The sequence below is a fragment of the Rhipicephalus sanguineus genome, chromosome 11 (assembly GCF_013339695.2).
Source record: "Rhipicephalus sanguineus isolate Rsan-2018 chromosome 11, BIME_Rsan_1.4, whole genome shotgun sequence".
In the NCBI taxonomy this organism is placed as follows: Eukaryota; Metazoa; Arthropoda; class Arachnida; order Ixodida; family Ixodidae; genus Rhipicephalus; species Rhipicephalus sanguineus.
This window is the reverse complement of record NC_051186.1, coordinates 79,475,590-79,493,814: the sequence shown is the minus strand read 5'-3', so window position 1 is coordinate 79,493,814 and position 18,225 is coordinate 79,475,590. Positions and strand designations below refer to the sequence as shown.

Sequence of the window (18,225 nt, the reverse complement as noted above, 5' to 3'; positions counted from 1 at the left end):
GGCGAACGGCGACAAGCGCTTGTCGTTGTTTCCTTTGTTTGTTTGTTTTTTGACGTTTTTCCGCGCGATTACGCCAACGGGCTCTCTAAGTTCGACGTCGCTTCTTGGCGTCCGCTTACGCAAATTAACTCTCGATATATGCGAATGATGTCTTATGCTGCAGTGGGCTTACTGGGATTTTCGTCGACGGTTGAAATGATTGGCAGCCGGCGGTCATCGTGTGTGGTAACTTTGCTTGCCCACTTAGACGCGAAAACGTAGTTATTGCCTAACTAAACGGGACAAATCAAATATGTATTTTACCCCAAAAGGAGCCAATGCTTCTACAGATGTGCTCTTTCTTTGACACGTAAGGACGACGTTTGTCGATTCATGGTGTAGTTGTTTATGTCAATCATATCCATACAAAACTGCGCGATAATGTTGTGTTATATTCAGCTGAGCAATCGCGTTTTGGTTTATCACTGTGGCAGACACTCCGGTATCAATCGCAGCCATCGCGCCTTTCCCATTGACTTGCGCGGCCACGTATATTGGCTTGACACGGTCAGTGAGAAAAAAATGTTCCTGGTATTGGGGAGGAGGCTTCGCGAGAAACGTCGTCAGGAACTTTGCTTTTTGTGCTCTTTTCTAATGCTTTCGCTGAGAAATTGGTTTTGCCAAGTTTACCTCGCCACATCCAGTTGCTGTTTATATGTGTATTGATGTGTGCACAGCGGTGTGTACTTTCGTCGCAGTAGACTGTCGCTTTTTCAGTTAGCAACTGCTTGCTCCATGTATGCAGCAGTAGGTCCTATGGCATGTCTAGTCCTCCAAGCTAAATATGGCACTGGATGCATTCAGGAACTCCTAGCATGATCTGAGCGACAAAATTAGAGTGCCGAATCCGCGTCACATAATTGCCTCTGGTTCTCGAAAAAGTTGTTCCCGGGGCCAGAGTCCCAACAGCACTTAAAAATTTGAGCACCTTGCACTGGTGACGCTACGCTGGAACCAACAACGGAGCTGGATGGCGTTGCTTGTTTCTTTCTTTCTTTCTTTCTTTCTTTCTTTCTTTCTTTCTTTCTTTCTTTCTTTCTTTCTTTCTTTCTTTCTTTCTTTTTCTTTCTTTCTTTCTTTCTTTCTCTCTCTCTCTCGTTCTCTTTATTTTTCTTTTTTCTTCCTTGTCTCAGTTTCTTTTTATTTATTTACTTCTCTCGTTATATATTTCTTTCCCTCTTTGTCGCTCTTTCTATCTATTTTCTCTTTGTATCAATTTCTTTCTATCTCTATTCCTTTCTCCCTCTTTCTTTGTTTCTCTCTTTTTCTTTCTCTTTCTGTCTTGCTGTCTGTTTCTTTCTATCTCTTTCTCTCTATGCCCATTTCTTTCTCTCTTTGTACCCTTTCGTTCTCTCTATTTTACTCATTGTCTTTCTTTTTATCTCTCTCTTTCTCCCTCCCTCTCCTCTCTCTCTTTCTGTCGCTCTGTACTCGTTCTCGCACTCATCCGAGTTATAGCATCCCACACCAGACAAATCCGCGCAGCGGCAGAGCGCACGCCAGGCGGACGTGTTCGAGGAGCGAAGCAGACGATGAAAAAGAGAACGAAGAGAGCGCGTTTCGGCCGAGTCATAGCGTTGCACGCGCAAAGCCGTAATTAAGGGTACAGTTTCTGGTCGAGACGAACCGGGAGTTTGCCAAGCTTAAAGAGCTCCGCTGCTAAAAGAGGGCTATAACAAGATTTCAAGCCACTTGCCATGTGCCAACTTTGCGATCCGCTATTAGAAAATGTGGCGATATGGTTTAGCCTCCTGTCTGTCAAAGAATATCCTGCCTTTTCTTTTTGCTCGCATCTCATCCGAGGCCTTCGCAACTCTTTCCGAGTTCAACCGCATGTTCACGCATGAACTTATTGCGATCGTGTTACGGAATATTCCGATCGTACGCGTATTCTCTGAGGTCAAACCAGCCTGAAATTTCGTTGATAATGGTGGTATCACGGACCACCATTATCGCATTGGTGCTCTGAGATGTCGACTGAGGTGTATCTGTATTTGAGCTCCGACAAAAGTTGTCCTGGCTTGGTGCTTCTCCTTTTAAGTCAAGCGCATATTCCAGAATGTTAAGTCTTCTAAAATCGTTTCTTTTTTTTTCGGTCACTGCGGACTCTGCTTTGGAGAGCCTCATTTCCTGCTGTCCGTCGTCACTACTAAGTCCAGCAGTGTGCGCTGTGGTTACCGCATTAAGTTCGTGGAAACTCATTTTGAGCATGGTCACTGGGTCGCCGAACAGTCAAAGCTCACGCGGACATGTCAACTGTCCTCCATAGGCAGCATACCACGCTTACCGCAATACTTCTTTGCAGACTGGTTGGTTCATATTTGTAAACTCGGCTTGCTCTTTCCTGTCTTCCTCCATCTTCCTCGACTAACCGCCTTGACACTATCCGCACAGGCTACGGCTACGTTGAGGCACATTGTCCGAGATAAATTCGAGCTTCTGATGCCAGTAGCACAGAATGCTGCAGTAAAACTGCGCCAAATTTTAAGACACCGAGAATCATGAAGCGAATACGTTTGCCACTACTGTTTATCTGGTTATACTTCTTCACACCTGTATAAGTGCACTCGTATATTTAACGTATACTTAATAATAATAATAATAATAATAATAATAATAATAATAATAATAATAATAATAATAATAATAATAATAATAATAATAATAATAATAATAATAATAATAATAATAATATATAGGGTTTTACGTGCCAAAACCACGATATGGTTACGAGTGTTGTGGAGGGCTCCACACACACACACACAAAAAAAAACAACCATCTGGTGTTCTTTAACGTGCACTGAAATCGCACAGCACAAGGCCCCTAGCATTTCGCCTCCATCGATATGCGACCGCCGCAGTGTGTAACTTTATAGCTGGTGCAAGCATTCTGTCCTTTGGGGAAGGCTGGAGGCAGCCTGCAATGAATTGTACTATAGAGAATGTACAAGTGGAAGAGGAGCAGATTGGAAAGATGTACAAATTACATAGGCGCGTGTCAGCTGGACATCTGGAGCTCATATCGTACACTTCTGTGATGAGAGGGTAGTGCTGAACAGATTTCTTTAGAACGTTCATTGCAGCTAAGTAAACTGACAAATCAGGCAACGATACAAAAGTAAGGCGCTTCCAAAAGCTGGTCGCCATCGAAACACATTTTTTTCACGAAACATATTTATTTTCCGTGATGACATGTTGTCAGCACTATTATATACTGCTCCTTAAATTATCATCTTCCAGCGCAGAAACTCATTCGTGCTTCGCCAACTCCAGAGTGCCGCGACTGTGAGATCCAGGCAACGATAAAGACTAATGGTATTTTCTTGTACACAAAAACGCGACTACACTACCACGTGTAGCTACTAACAGGGTTATCTGTGTTGTAGCAGTCGATTTACAACGAAGTCGATCGCCGTCGTCTAGACAAGCAAAACAGTGGGAACATAGCCATCATCAAGTGCCTGAGAATCTATAAATCCTGTTTCATGTGCCCTTTCGTGATGTCCGTTGAAGTTAAATTTTTTTGCTTGTCTCCGTAGCCTACGTGATTCCATCGTTCTTTAGAAAACAAGCCAACACCGCGAACTAGAAAACAGGTAAGCGGAAAAGCACGTCAGTAATAGAAGCGTCGTCGTAATATCCTCTATATCATAGCGTAAGTTCTATTTGCTTTCTTTTCTGTTTCCACTAAAAATAAAATAAAGAAAGAAAAGGACGAAACGGAGAATTTTTACGGCAGACAACGGTATAAGTGAGAAAAGTCGTGGCTCATTCAGTGGCTGCACTCACCCCCACAATATCAAACCGCGTTTTTCTTCACAAAATTCGGCTCAGTAAATCTCGGAAGTTAAACATGAAAAAATCGAGGCAGCCGCGATATCTTTTGGAATTCACGAGTTGGAGCTCATTCAGAGAGAAAGCGGGAACTGGAAGACAGCTCTAACTGCGTATCTTACTGTTTTGTTCGTCTCCTTTTTTTTTTTTTTTGCCTGGCGTGTTTTGCTTTCGCCGCCTTTGACGGCAATATTTTTCACTTCTCACGACACTCCATTTCAGGAGGCAAGCGAAACTGACACGATAGAAAAAAAATCTGCCTCACTCTTCTTTTGTAGGCGATTTATGCGAAGCTATATGCCCTTCAATCTTGCTTCTTGAGCAACGCAGCGATATATTCTGTCAACCATGGCTGCCGACTTCTCCACTGTCCCCCGTTTTTCACATTTCGGGGGCTAGATGCGTTTTCGGACGTCAGCACGTGTCGCCAAATGCATTGTGCTTTCGGCTTCCATGTCAAACATTCTGCAGCGGGGTGAGCATCAGAATTTGAGAACGTTGTCTGGAAAGAACATGTATGCATTCACGAAAAAAAAAAAGGCAATAATTAAATGAACGTTCACTTTTCGCGCACAAGCTGTGTAGACCACAAAATAAGCATAGTAAGAAAACAAAATGAAACGCGTTTGCTAGGAGAAGGTTGCAAGCGAGATTTAAAAAGGGGCGATGTCTTTTGCGAACAGGTTGAAGAATACAAAAAAAGCCACATTCCTTCACCACTATGCTTCTCGTGAAACCTTAGCCAGGCACTATGCAAGAGCTTGGTTTGTTGTTAGAACCGGCCACGTAGCATTGCCTCGATCAAACGGCATCATATTCAGGCATCTTCTGCTGGAGATCATGTAGCGTCCGCTGAAATTGAGGCTTTGAAATCTGTTTTAACTGCCAAGCACTTATTTGGCTACAAATTGCGCCTTTTTGTTTCGATATAAATCAAGAGTTTCAGTAATCGTAAAACCGTCATTCAATAAAAACATCACTCAGAAATGACTGCATATGCGAACACTAGGATACAAAATTGTGCGAACAAAGCAAATCCAAAGTAGATATTCATGTTCTTTATTCTTTATAAAATGATTACCCCGCTTAACCCGAGGGCGCCCCAGCAGAGAGGTTACAATGTCGAATAAAAAACATCTTCGTTGGTACAGCACACTCGCTGACTTAATAAGCAATTCCATTCTCTGGTGGAAAGAACAAATAATGATTTAGCATACATGTTATTAATTGTTATTCATTATCTATCTACGACTATGCGCTCTCCCGGCCGTTTCGTCAATGGGATGTATACCAAAATTGGGATCGCATAACATGACTATATGACGAATGTACGTGACAGGCCATAACATTAAAATCATGATATGCATGTCACAGGCCCGTAGCGAGGGGGGGCGGTGCCCGGGGGGCCCGGCCCCACCCCCCAAATTTTTATGATACATGGTGTTTTACCGAAAATAAAGAGTGAAAAAAACGCCAGGCCTGCGCTGAAACCGCAGCACAGTCACAGCGAAAGCTGGAAGAGCGGCGTTTCAAGAGCCCGTTGTAAGCTCTCTTGGGGCTACAATACAAGTACACTAGCAAGGTACCCACTACGCCATAAATCAAATTTTCGTGAAGTTGGGAAGCGCCTACTAAGCCATTATTCGTCATTCTGCGGAGAAGCGAGGCACAAGCTACACGTCTGTAAGGGATTATGTGCACTTTTGTTGACGCGACGACTGATGACGATGAAGAATTACGGCTCAGCCCTTTGTAATGGGTTGGAAGCTTTAAACGGCCCACCAGTTATGTAATTTGCACTGGGTGACGCCCGGTCGCTATTTCCCTCTGCCGTCATGCTGTATAACATACGCTGACGTGGGAGAGAGACGGGGGAGGGGTGCGAAGAACTTTACTGAGACCCCGAGGAAATGGATCATGCGCTTATGGGCTTCCTTGGCAACCAATACAAGTGCACTGGCGAGGAACCCACTACGCTATAAATCATTGTAATTTTTTAGAAGTAGGGCAGCAGGCACTGTGCCATTTTTCGTCATTCTACGGAGAGCCGTGCTATCTGCTAAACGCATGTAAGGCACTATGCGCACTTTGTTGATGCTGTGCCTGATGACGACGAAGAATTATGGCAGAGACCTTCGTAATGGGTTGGAAGCAATCAACAACCTACTCGTTGCGCAATTCGCATTGTGTGACGCCTGGTTATAGAATTCGCGTTGTGCGACGCTTGGTGCTTATTTTACTCTTCTACCACGCTATATTGCATATGCTAATGTGGTTCGTTCCCGACACGAAGCCTGTATAGGACCTTTTTGCAAAGCAGTTTCAACCGCCGGCATGGCTCAGAGGTTGAATACTGGGCTCACACGCAGAGGGCGCAGGTTCGAACCTCGTTCCATCCTGGAATTTTTTCTTATTTCGTTTTTTTTCTTATTTCGAGCGATACTGGTTACGGACACCGGCGGCGGCGGCGGCGGCGGACAACTACGGCGCCAAAAACGGCCGGTGAAATGATCTCATAACAGCTTTCGCTGTAAAAGGCGTTTTTCTCAAATAGTCAAGGCTTTCAGCAAGTGCCCCCCCCCCCCCCCCCCCGAGAAAAATTCCTGGCTACGACCTGGCATGTCATGAACGGCATGATTCACATGCCACCGTCTTGGTGCTCTTGCGGCGTTTCGTTAATTTGATATATATCAAAGTTAGCATGGCGTGACAAGAGGGCCGAACATAAGTGCCAGGCCACGCTCATGGTGCAATCACGGCCGGTTCGCGATATGCAGCTCTTTGCTGGCTGCATCGCATTACTTTCGATTCCCACAGCGCGTGGGATCTGCCGGATTTTTTTTATTATTTGTAACAACGAAGCGATTTCAATAAAATGTATATATTGAAATTGAACGGCATCCCATATTAAAATAAACTCTGCGCATCAGTCTTAATACAGGATACTTCGATGAAGTTCGCTCCCGTTTTTGTTCGTCACAAATCAGTCAGCGAATTCGGAGAAGGTGGACAGACCGACAGACAAAGAACTTTATTTGAGTCCTGAGAAACGCTACTCTTTCAAAGCCATGCCGCGGGCCATTCCAGCTTGGGGACTGAAAGGCCTAGCCTCAACGCCATATCGTGGGAGGAGGTCTAGTAAACGCTTTAATCAATCACCTAACTGATACTTACATATTCTCTATTACAGAACCACACGGGCACGAGCGGCTCGCTCGGCCTCGTCCATAGTTGCCTGCTGGCTTATCATACTTGTCTTAATATTTACAAAACAATTACTATAGTTTTGATTGATGCGACTTGTGTAGTAGACAATGATAACTGCAATTGTGTCAAAGCAGCCACAACCAATAAGTGGCACAATTACGATTTCCTAGCTCACTGAACTTTTGCTAGCTGATCGCAATCTCCAATCTCCGTAAGCATGCTCCTAACCTGCGCAATTAAATAGAAGTACAAGTCACTATACTAACACCGTCATGCTTATAGGACGTTTACGCAGATGACCCAGCGCTATAATGTCGCAAGTGTTGGCGATGCGCAAACTGCGCATGCGCAACTACACACATTATTGGTATACCATCGCCTCCTCTGGCGGCGACGGTATACCAACTTGCAGCCACAAAATGTTCTGTGCCTGCTGCAGCTATATCACGGAGTATTTTTAACTTGCTACAGCGAAGAGCGTTGACATCTATTAGTGGACGTGAAACAGTAAGCGTAAACACTTCTCTTGCTTTCCACTATTTTCTTGCCCCAGTTATTTTTCCTGTACATGTGAAATGATATGTCATTATATAAACGCACAGTCGATTCATTACGATAACTGCAAAACCTGCTCGGAAATGAATATGCGGCGTTCAACCCTTGCGAGAAATATTGGAATTGCGCTTAAGATTCGCTCTTTTGCGGCTCACACGCTTCACTACCTTCAACATCGGTATCGGCGTTTTGACATGATAGGTCACAAACAAGAACGTAACCTACGTTTATTTATTTATTTACGTTCTTGTGCACTGGCGGTGCTTTTATTCGTCCACCATCTCCTTTAATTACGTGCCCGCCAATGTAAGGCTGGACCTGCTCTTCCAAATATTTTAACACGAAAGTGTTTTATGCCGGGGTCCACCATGGCTCCACTGACGCATTTCCGTCACGGATAGGACGTTGTAAAATATAAAGACTAACATATGGCAAAGAAAAAAACTATAAGAAAAAATTCCGTCACCGGGAGTCGAACTTACGGCGTCGCGATCGCCAGCGCGAAACGCCTCCGCCACAGCCCGCATATTCTCTGTTATGCTAACGGCGAGCTATTTATGTACACCATTTGCCGGTGGCTGTACTCAGAGATCGGCGGTACAGCGTGTTTTCGTTATCACTAGGGAGATGGCGCGAAGGGCTCGAAGAGCGCGCTTTAAAAATCGTCCCCCACGCGGATTAGCGCGCGCCTCGACAGGGCGTGGTCGCTCGTGCGGTCGCTTATCTCGTGATCTCGGTGGTTTGTACGTCTTGCGTTCTGCCTGCAAGTTTCCGTTGGGAGCACGAAGGTCACCTCGCTCACTGCAGCGGCCGCTTTTGCGAAAGGAGCGCGCTGCTCCCACAGAAATAAGTTACAACTGTGACAGTTCGCGCTCATCCTGTGTATGTTCGTTCCGCGCGTCCTTTCTGCTTGAGCAGCGCATTGCAAGTTTCGAGCGGCTTGCCGATCTTCACGTAACATTACAACTTGATGCTGCAGCATTCATTCCTTCGCGCTTGGGGCGAAAGAATGCACAACAAACGCTCAACTACGTCTGTGAAGACACGTTTCACTTTCGTGTTATGCCGATTCCTATGACAGAGGGATCAGCCATGTTTTTTTGTCATTGTAGGACACAATCTTCTCGATGCAGACTGATAATCTCCACTACAGATCACTTTGTTTGATCGCTAAGGTTCTTCAGTGAGCATACAACACCAGTAGCCACGAAAGCGATATGAACGTGTCAGAGCAAGTACCACGTTGCTCGATCGATGGATACACGTGTGACTGCTGCTGGCATATCACTTCTATTGAATCACCAGAGACTAAATTTCGGACTGGCGAAAAGAGTCGAACGATGTCATCGTCGAGCAGGGCACCGCTGTTTGGTACTTGACGAAAGGTTCTCGTTGCATGCCGTCGTTTGTCATAAGCTGCATACACGACATGCGGAAACAGCGCAAAATACGCGCATAGCTTGGCACTCTAGCAATAGGCATCGTTGAGCTAATTAGTTTGGGTTCATTTTGTTGTCTAGCAGAATGTGCGCAGACAAGCAGTGCACGCAGTTTGTCCCTTGCAAAAGCAATGTTGTATATTCCACACCGCTGTCATCCGGTAACGTTTATGTGGGGCGAACGGGGCGCTGCCTCAACATGCGCCTACGTGAGCACAATACCTCTTTCAAGGGTACGCCATATTCCCATTTGTCTGCCCGCTGTGCCGCTTGTGTCTGCTCCCCGGAGTTCTGTCGCAGGACCACCGTTTTTCGGCACAATGATCCCCGCATAAGGGAGATAGGCGGAGCATTCGCTGTCTGCAAAAATGGTGACGCGTGTGTTAGCACCCCGTCCACTGCGTTGCTCGATCGTGAGCTGACTTACTTGGAGAATACTTAATTGTGCAGCAAGGCTGTGGTCTCCTTGTCATGTTCATAGGGTGCGCGCGCATGCTCTGTTCTTTATTCTTCTTTTTTCTGTTTGAATAAAGCACTCAGTTGTCAGTCAGCGCTCGTGTTGTTCAGTCTTCTATGTGCTTCGTCCTTTCCGCTCTTTCAAAACGAACTCTCCTGTGTGCGTGTTGTCGTATGGTCGTCACGCGACCACCACTGTTTGCTACGAAACGTATACGAAGTGGGAGGTATGCCGCCATTATACGCAGTGATTCGTTTCGGTACGTTGTTTGTTTTGCAAAGCGGCCACAAAACGAGTTAGCGTGGCTCTAGGTAGATGTGGCCAATGGCACCGGGGGAAAAGGAAAGCAGACTTCCGGATTAAGCGCACGCGACCACGTCGTTTCCGGCTGTGCCATTTCCGCCTATTTCCGGCACTTCACAGTTCGTCGGACATAAATACAGTAAAGAGGTAAAAAGATCGCAAAAGACAACAGCTTATTCTTTGATGAGTCGATATTTGCTAATGACATAAATGTTGTCCTGCACAAATTCAGAAAATGAGAGCAAACTATCGAAACTAATGAAAGTGACTCAGCAGAATGAAGAACAGGTGCTAAACTTGAAACTCTTTATCTTGAAGAAGAGCTTGCTACATAGAGCTTGCTGCCCACGTGACTAAAAGCGGTCGAGGAGGACAAGCGTTCAGATGCGAAGCGCAGGTAGTACTTGATTAGGTACACGTTTATGTATCGTACAAAGTAAGTAAGGCAAAAAAAAAAAACCAATGCTTCACCGCTGACTTGAATTTCACATGCTTCTAACATACCACCGCAGTTTCGTCTTGTCATGTTTACTTTGCCGAGGTCACATACATCAGAGAAGCGCGTGCGGCAGAAAGTCCCCAATGCGCCAGAGGGATAACGCTAAAGTCAACTCCTTTTTTTCTTTCGAACATCAGGTGATTAAAGCAACGGCCAGTACTGCCGACGTAGGTTCTTGCACGGCTCCACGATGCACCATTCTTACGGCAACGTGAACGTACCGAGTGATGTGCTTCACCATACAAGTTTGCACGTCATATAATATGGTTGGTGCGCAGTGACGAGCCAGTTAGTTTGAAGGCGGCAAGGCAGAAAAGTCGATCAGTTCTCTACAGCACTTCGCTATCCGTCGCTTAGCTTGTCACTTTAGGTGGCGCTGGTGCTCTTATGTGAGCATTACGGTAGACATTATTCCCATTGTGATTGTAGTCGTGTTTGAGCTTCCGCAGCCATGCTTTCGTCACATCGTGCGCATCAAACGAGGGAAACCTGTTCATGCGAAGGCGCGGAGCCCAAGCAGACCATTCCAATACGTTCTCTTCAGGATCATTAGAGGACGAAGTCACGAGGGAGCACACTTCTTTTCACCCACGCAACCCATAGCAACAACACGAATTTGGGCTTAATCAATATTTATACGCAAGAGAGTACGGCGGTATTTACCTCAAGCCGATCAGTAAAGAACCGGTAACTGCCACGAAGAAGCACAATATGCTTTCGGGTTCTGCAACACTTTTCAGCGTGCAATAATCGAATGCCGTCACTATCGGAGTTCGACCTTCACGGATCGTTTATAGAGCCTCACGGGTCGTATCGAGCCTCACGGATCGTTTGCAGCAAAAAATTATTGAAGCCGTGAATAGGAACAGAGTGGCTGGAATTCGTCGTCATCTTTAAGCGCATTTTCTCCTGTTTCGTTCCGAGGGGGGGGGGGGTGAGCTGAAGAAGGAGTGGGGGTTAGGGTTGGCTGCGGTAAATAAGATGCAAGAAGTTACGTCAGCGCGAGTCGTGACTTTGAGCATGTTCTCGTAATAACCAACTCGGCCAGTATTCTCCGCTCCAATGGCATAGTAAGGTTCCTCGATGACGTAATTGGCCGAGGGAAGAGCGAGCTGTTTCTAGTTGTCTTTGAAATGTAACTGCGAATTCCCTGCCGCGTCCAGTGCTGTAATATTTATCTCATATGTTCGAGGGGCCTCGTCTACCGATTGGAGACGCCGTCTTACCACGTTCAAAAGGTGTTGCACCGCCCTATTAAAACCGAGTTGATATGTTGCGAGTTGGTCAAGACTGTTCATCAATCGCACCTAAGCAAGGTTGTGTCTTTCCTTCTAATTATTGGTTAATATACATCTTAACTTACAAAGAGTGTTCAACTGAAACTCAGGACGAGGCAGCGATCAATGGAAAGGAAAATAATAGGTGTAACCTTAAGAGACAAGAAGATAGCAGAGTGGGTTGCAGAAATGGACATGGGCAGGGCATGTAGCGCGTAGGCAAGATAACCGCTGGTCATTCAGAGTAAGTGACTGGATTCCAAGAGAGGGCAAACGCGCGAGGGGGTGACAGAAAGTTAGGTGGGCAGATGAGATTAAGACGTGTGCGGATATAACGTGGCAGCAGCAAGCACAGAGCAGGGTTGATTGGTGGAACATGGGAGAGGCCTTTGCCCTGCAGTGGGCGTAATCAGGCTGATGATGATGACGACGACGACGATGATGATGATGATGACACGTCTTGGATTTCTGAATTATGGCGGTACATGAACCATGTATCTCAGCCCGAAGGCTCAGCCGATTCAGGGCGTTCTTGAAGCATAATCATATTACTATTTATTTGCCCTGTACGCAGCAGCGATGTAAGAAAGAATTCGGAGTGCAATTCAAGCGTGCGCAGTGGGAACTCAGAAATGCAGTTACCTTCCTATTACTTCATTAGTGGGAAAGCAAGGAAGACCAGTGCCTCGGCTACGCGGGTCTCTGCACTCAAGCGTTGTTAGTCTTTACGACCACATCTGGTGTCCTATCGTTCAGCGTCACCTCAGTGGATGGATGATTTTTTCGTTGAAAATCAACAAAATTTAGCATGTATCTGCGGCAAGGAACAAAACCAAGCACTTCCATTTTCTGTAACCCGCAATCATCTGTGCCAAATGAGCTACCACGCTGGCCGCGCCGGAATGTGCTCTTCGAGCGACCGAACGTAAAGGTAAGTAAAACTGGCCGAAGGTAACGTGTGACGTGGCCTAAGCGTTTCCTCCTCAGGTTCACCGGTGGACGCCAGGGTGTAGACATGCGAAGATTATACTATAGGGCGAGTTCGCAATTCATTATGAACCAAATCAGCTCGAAAGATTGTGAGCAGTACAGCATTTCTGTTTTTCTTCCCACCTCTCTTCTTCTCGCATTTCATTTGCTATTTTGTCGTAAATCTTATCAATGACAGGTAGCAAAGCTAACGAGAGAGCTAAAGCCAACTGAGAGGGACTGTATTAAACAGATATAGCTGGGTTTAACGTCCCAGGTATTGTGTAGTGGAGGGCTCCGGATTTCGAACCTGGGGTTCTTTAACGTGCACCTAATCTAAGTACACGGCCCTCAAACATTTTCTCCTCCATCGAAACTCAACCGCCGCGGCCGGGATTGTAAGTCGGCGCCAGCTCGGGGCAATCTGTGTCTGTCTGTGCCTCCTGTATTCGTCCAAGTCGCACCCAAAACATGGATGCATAACAAGACAAAAAACAAAGTCGTCATGCATTCGTCCGTGCATTCACAAGCAACTATTGCGATTGTTATACAGCGCACGCTAGCCGTCCTTTCTGTAGCTACTTGTCAGCGAGTTTCCCCTGTCGGCAACTGATACCGACTGCGCTCTGGTGGACAGGCGGCGGAATCTGAGTTGACGCCTTGCGTCCCCGGATATACCGGCTACCGTCTTGCTATCGCCCGAACCTCTCTTCCTCGGCGGCGAGGAAGTCTGCCAGCGATGGCATTGGGTTTGTCTCCAACGGAAGACAACTCGGGCGACGACGTTTCTATCTACGCGCTCGACCACGGCGACTTTCTAGGGCCGTCATTTTCTCAAGTAAATCCCCCGGGGTCTCTCGTTTCCTCGGCACATCGCCTTTGTCTGTCTTCACGTTTCCATGTGGCCAGCGCCTCTGGGGGATCAAAAAAGATCGCTGGTGCGTGAAATGATCGCAGCCGCCTGGTGGAATCCATTAGGATCTTTTCCTACTTTTCTGAAGAATATTTTCTTCAGTATAAAGCATAGGGCTCATTGACACAGTCTTTCCGAACTGAGGACACACGAAGCAGTATATTAGCTGAAGCAATTGGCATCGTCATGTAGGCAATATTTATTTAGGGTGCATTCGTGGCAAATATTTACTCGTAACATGTTGGCTTATATAAGCCCGCTTATTACCATCGGGCATCATACAAGCAAAACGGATAAACACTGTAGTTCATCTGTTTCTGTGTATGCCGTCTTAGACTTTCTGCTCTATTTTACACAGTTTTTATGAAATAAGTAACTGTTGCGTTAGACGAGTGGTAACATGTCTATGTATATATAGTCGCACGAAAGGAGTAAGTAACCTGTAAATCATGTAAATTTAACAAATGCGTGCGCTCTTTTCACAAAACACTAATGAAATAGTTATTATCGATGCGAAGCTAAAGTTCAGCCATAAAATAAAGTTTCAGGAACGCTACGGTAGTAACACGTTTCAGGCAGAAAAGAGAAACATATTGTAGAGGCTCAAATCAGGAAACTAGAAGGATGGGTGGCCTTTGAATTCTGCGGTGAGCCAAGAAATGGACCAGCATGAATGCTGCATAAGAACAAGCGTTTTCCCAACACTGCAACAAGATGCAGCTTAACACTGACGGTGTGAAAACATCATAGGAAAACCGTTGCACCTTCCATGGCTCAATTTATTAAAATTAAGCTAATGCACGAAGAAGGCCACGAGCAATTTTTAGTTTTCTGTCGACGACTTATTGAGAAACCAAGCCTGCTATATAAACACGCGTCTTGGGGGTAGAACAGTAAAGCATTAAACATGCAGATATGTTAAAGAGAAGCGTGGGAATAGAGGCTTGTGACATACATAACTAACGCAAAAAAATACTCGTAAGACGAGGTAAAGAAGCACACAGGATACAACGCGGACTTAGGTGCCCGATACCTGTCAGTAACAATCATATGAAGTTAACAGGTAATAACAAAAAAATCTTGCCAAAGATTAGGCATATGCATGAGATGCTGCTGAAGGCACAGGTCGACAAACATTTTAAACTGCACGCAGTACGACATGCCATAAGTTTTCGCGGAACAGCTAACTTATTTTGTATTCAGCTTATCCGTTCTCTGTTCTGTACCATACATGCTGTTGTCGCAATCATAGGGCAAATAATTGCGAAAACAAAACCATGAAAGAAACTGCCCCGACATTGTATTTCGTAAACCGAAAATTGTCTTTTATTTATTAGACTTATGGTTTGCCTGCGCGTAGCCATGGGTGCACTATTGCCGCCACCGGTAACACTGCACTCCTGATAATAATACATGAATGAACTGGCAACAATGATTTAATTTAACATCTGGTCACAACATTCCGTGACACTGCTAGGGGCAACGCAAAATGCACTGGGTTTACAGCCATTTCAGATAAAATTAAAGAAAATTGACAGGGACTTTGAGGAGAATAAATCATTTGTGTTAAAAATACCTGCACTTTGGGACGGAAGCCGTGAGCTCCGTGCATATAGCACTTTTTTACACATTTTCTGCAGAATCGAGGGCTTTAAGAGCCGTACCTTTCAAAGCTGAGAATTGACAGTTCGAAATGAATACGAGCCGAGGAGGTGGCCGCCAGGCACTGCCTGACCGCCATCCCTCTGAGAAAATATTTTCACTTTAATAAAGTTGCTTCTCTCTCTCTCTCCCAATGAGAGACAAGAGCTTTTTCGCCGAGTAGACCGCAACCAACTAGGTTACGTACCTTGACATTGTCCGCGTTATTTGCCCGATGTGCCAAGGGAGATGTGGTAAAGTAATGGTTCTCTTTCCGTTGTAATTTGTCGCGTTGCTTGTGATTCGAATTTTTATTTTACTTCCTTACATGGACCTGATTGGTCAGGCAAATAATTTTCACCAGATATTTGGTGGAAATGGACAAGACCACTCGCAAACCCAAAAATTTCTCTTTCGCACTCATGTCGAGAGTAATATGCATTGATGACATGAAGTGTATATCTGCAAATTTTATTAAATATTATGCATAGCAGCTGCTGCCATGTGTACGCTACCATGCCTGACGACAGCGAAGCGTAGTGTGAGCATAGTTCACCCCGAACATCAAAATATGCATAATATTCTGAAAACTCATTTTACATAAATAAAAGCTTCGAGCAGCTACGTCTCTCACAACGACGCAAAATGTTCAAGCATCTTGCTCCGACGATCAAAGGAGAAATACATTTTCTTGTTAGACATTTAGTTGCGGGAAAGAGAACCAAAGGCTATGTGCCGTCTCGAATGGACTCGATATAATTCTTAAGCCTGAGATAGCAAGTCCAAAGTTGGTAACTATTAAGTGAAGTATTGCGTCATATTGCATTTGTGATGACAGAAAATCAGTCAGAACCACTAAAGTTTGCCCACCTGTGATGAAGCATTCCCGAAGATGCCGATGATTCTCCAAAGAGTGTTCTTGTTGTGAAGTTATCCTCAGGCCGTTTCGAAGTTGTCCCACTGAAGAGCCATCACGGTTGTCTCATTGTCGTTGTACCAAAAGCGAGTGAATCGCATTTATGTTGAACACAACGTACGAAATGTCCATTCGACGTGCGCCGTCCTAGGAGTTACATCTCAGCTTAAAAATGGTTCGGCGGGGCACTACATTATTGAATGCATATTGGGAACGGAGTTGTCAAGGTGAGAGAATATGATACACCATTTAGAAGTGGTTTACACGAGAAACTGAGACTCAAGCTTTTCGCTCGTACTGCCGGAAATCAGGATTTACAAGGGCGCGCACTGACATTCCGTTTCGTTCTGCGCGCCAAGCGCACCTCACCGGAGAGCGCGCGACGCGGGGACTCTCGAAGAGCACTACCGAGTCACGAATGAGAGCTGTCAGCGCTGCCGTCCACGCTGTGGCTCACGAACTCGAGCCCACAAAGGGATAGCGGGGCTCAAACAGGGCGCGCTCGCGCGGCGCGGATCGAAAAGGCTGACCGACTGGGCGTTGTTGCTCCCCGGCGAAATAAGCCGGCTCGCCCGGCGGTGTGCTGGGAGGAGCCGCCCGAACCGCGGCTCAGGAAAGAAAGAAAGAAAAAGGTACAGGCGGCGGGGAGAAAGTTTGCGCCTGCGCGCGAGTCGCTTCTCGTACGGGACGAAAAAGTGAGTCCAGAACGCCGCTCCTGGTAACTATGACGGGCGGACCTCCACCACGTGGAGAGACGGAGGTTGAAATCGACCGCTTCTGTTGCGCCATCTGGAGATGGTTGCAGAAAGTGAGGGTGTCTATCGCTCGCTGCTACCGACCTATAATCAGCTGCGGCCCTGGGATACGATTTGCGCTTCGCTATGATCGAAACACTTTAGGGCAGCTTACGTCGGCACCGAGGAGAGGCGTAAACTACTTAGGAGAGACATCGAAAGGAATGCGCGCTGCGAAAACGGTGCCGGAACACGCGGAGTGCAAGTATCACTTCAGGCCTAAACATCTTTTCCGATGTGGGAATAGTATAGTGCGAATTCGTTTTATTTTTCTTGATGTATGCGGTTTCATTTTGTGTCATTTAATGGAGGCGTAGTTTAAGAAGAGGTCCTCGGTACATTATGTCCCACAGGAGATCGACGCAATACGGTTACTGTAGCCTTTGATGAAATGTAATATAACAGCATTAACCACATGATATCACCACATAAAAAAACGTACATATTTTTTTTCTGGTAAGACACAGCAAGCTGGGATATCTAATTCCCAATCTATTCAGCTAGCGAGGCACCCTTCACGACAAGTTGGATCGGATGAGGGCACACTTTCAAAGACATATGTGGAGTTTATAAGCTACACCAACACTTTGAAACAGTGTTAGCGAGCTTTAGATTAGGTAACCCCGCTGTTAGATTCTATTGCCCGCTCACTTTTTCCTATTATGACCTAAACAAAAATGGCTTTGTCTTTGCAGCAATGATGCTTTAGAAGTAGTGGCACACCACTCATTGAGTTCATGAAGTACCTATTACTCCTTTCAAATTTAGTTGAAGGATCGCCGTCACGCAGAGAGTATAAATTAGGTATCGTAGTCAATAATTATAATATACATAATGTACAAGTTATAAAGTTATATATATATATATATATATATATATATATATATATATATATATATATATATATATATATATATATATATCCTTGAGGGACGCCTTCTCGAATAGCTTTGCTGTTAGGTGCAACGCTGTGTGCACATACTTTCGAAAATGGCGCCTCGAGTAAGATTTCAGAAGATTGATATATGGATTTCGAAGGTAGTGCTGCTGCAGTTTCTTATCTGAGTCACCTATACATCGAAGTATGCCGAAAGCGAATACATATGTGATTTTCGAAGGATTCGAGAATGGGCTCACCTTCTATTGCCTTCTTCACTAAGGTAATTTCTAACTGGATGAGAGACACACTTTTATTTATTTATTTATTTATTTATTTATTATTTATTTATTTATTTATTTATTTATTTATTTATCTTCAGGGTACGCAGTAAATTTCAGAGGGAAAGGGTAGTGCACAACAATAAAAAACAAGGGATACAAAGTAAATAGGTACAAAGATGAATACTGGTAACAACTTACATGATAAAAGAGCAAATGATGAA

At 45.2% G+C, this 18,225-nt stretch overlaps 1 protein-coding gene across 1 annotated transcript in view; it reads right to left on the bottom strand.

The window, feature by feature from the left end:
* LOC119375534 (uncharacterized) overlaps positions 1–16,652 on the bottom strand; it is a 76,968-nt gene extending 60,316 nt beyond the window's left edge. Inside the window, exon 1 of the mRNA XM_037645727.2 lies at positions 16,004–16,652. The gene's annotated coding sequence lies outside the window, so the exon portion shown is untranslated. The remainder of the gene's footprint in view (positions 1–16,003) is intronic.
* Between the last annotated feature and the right edge of the window lie 1,573 nt (positions 16,653–18,225).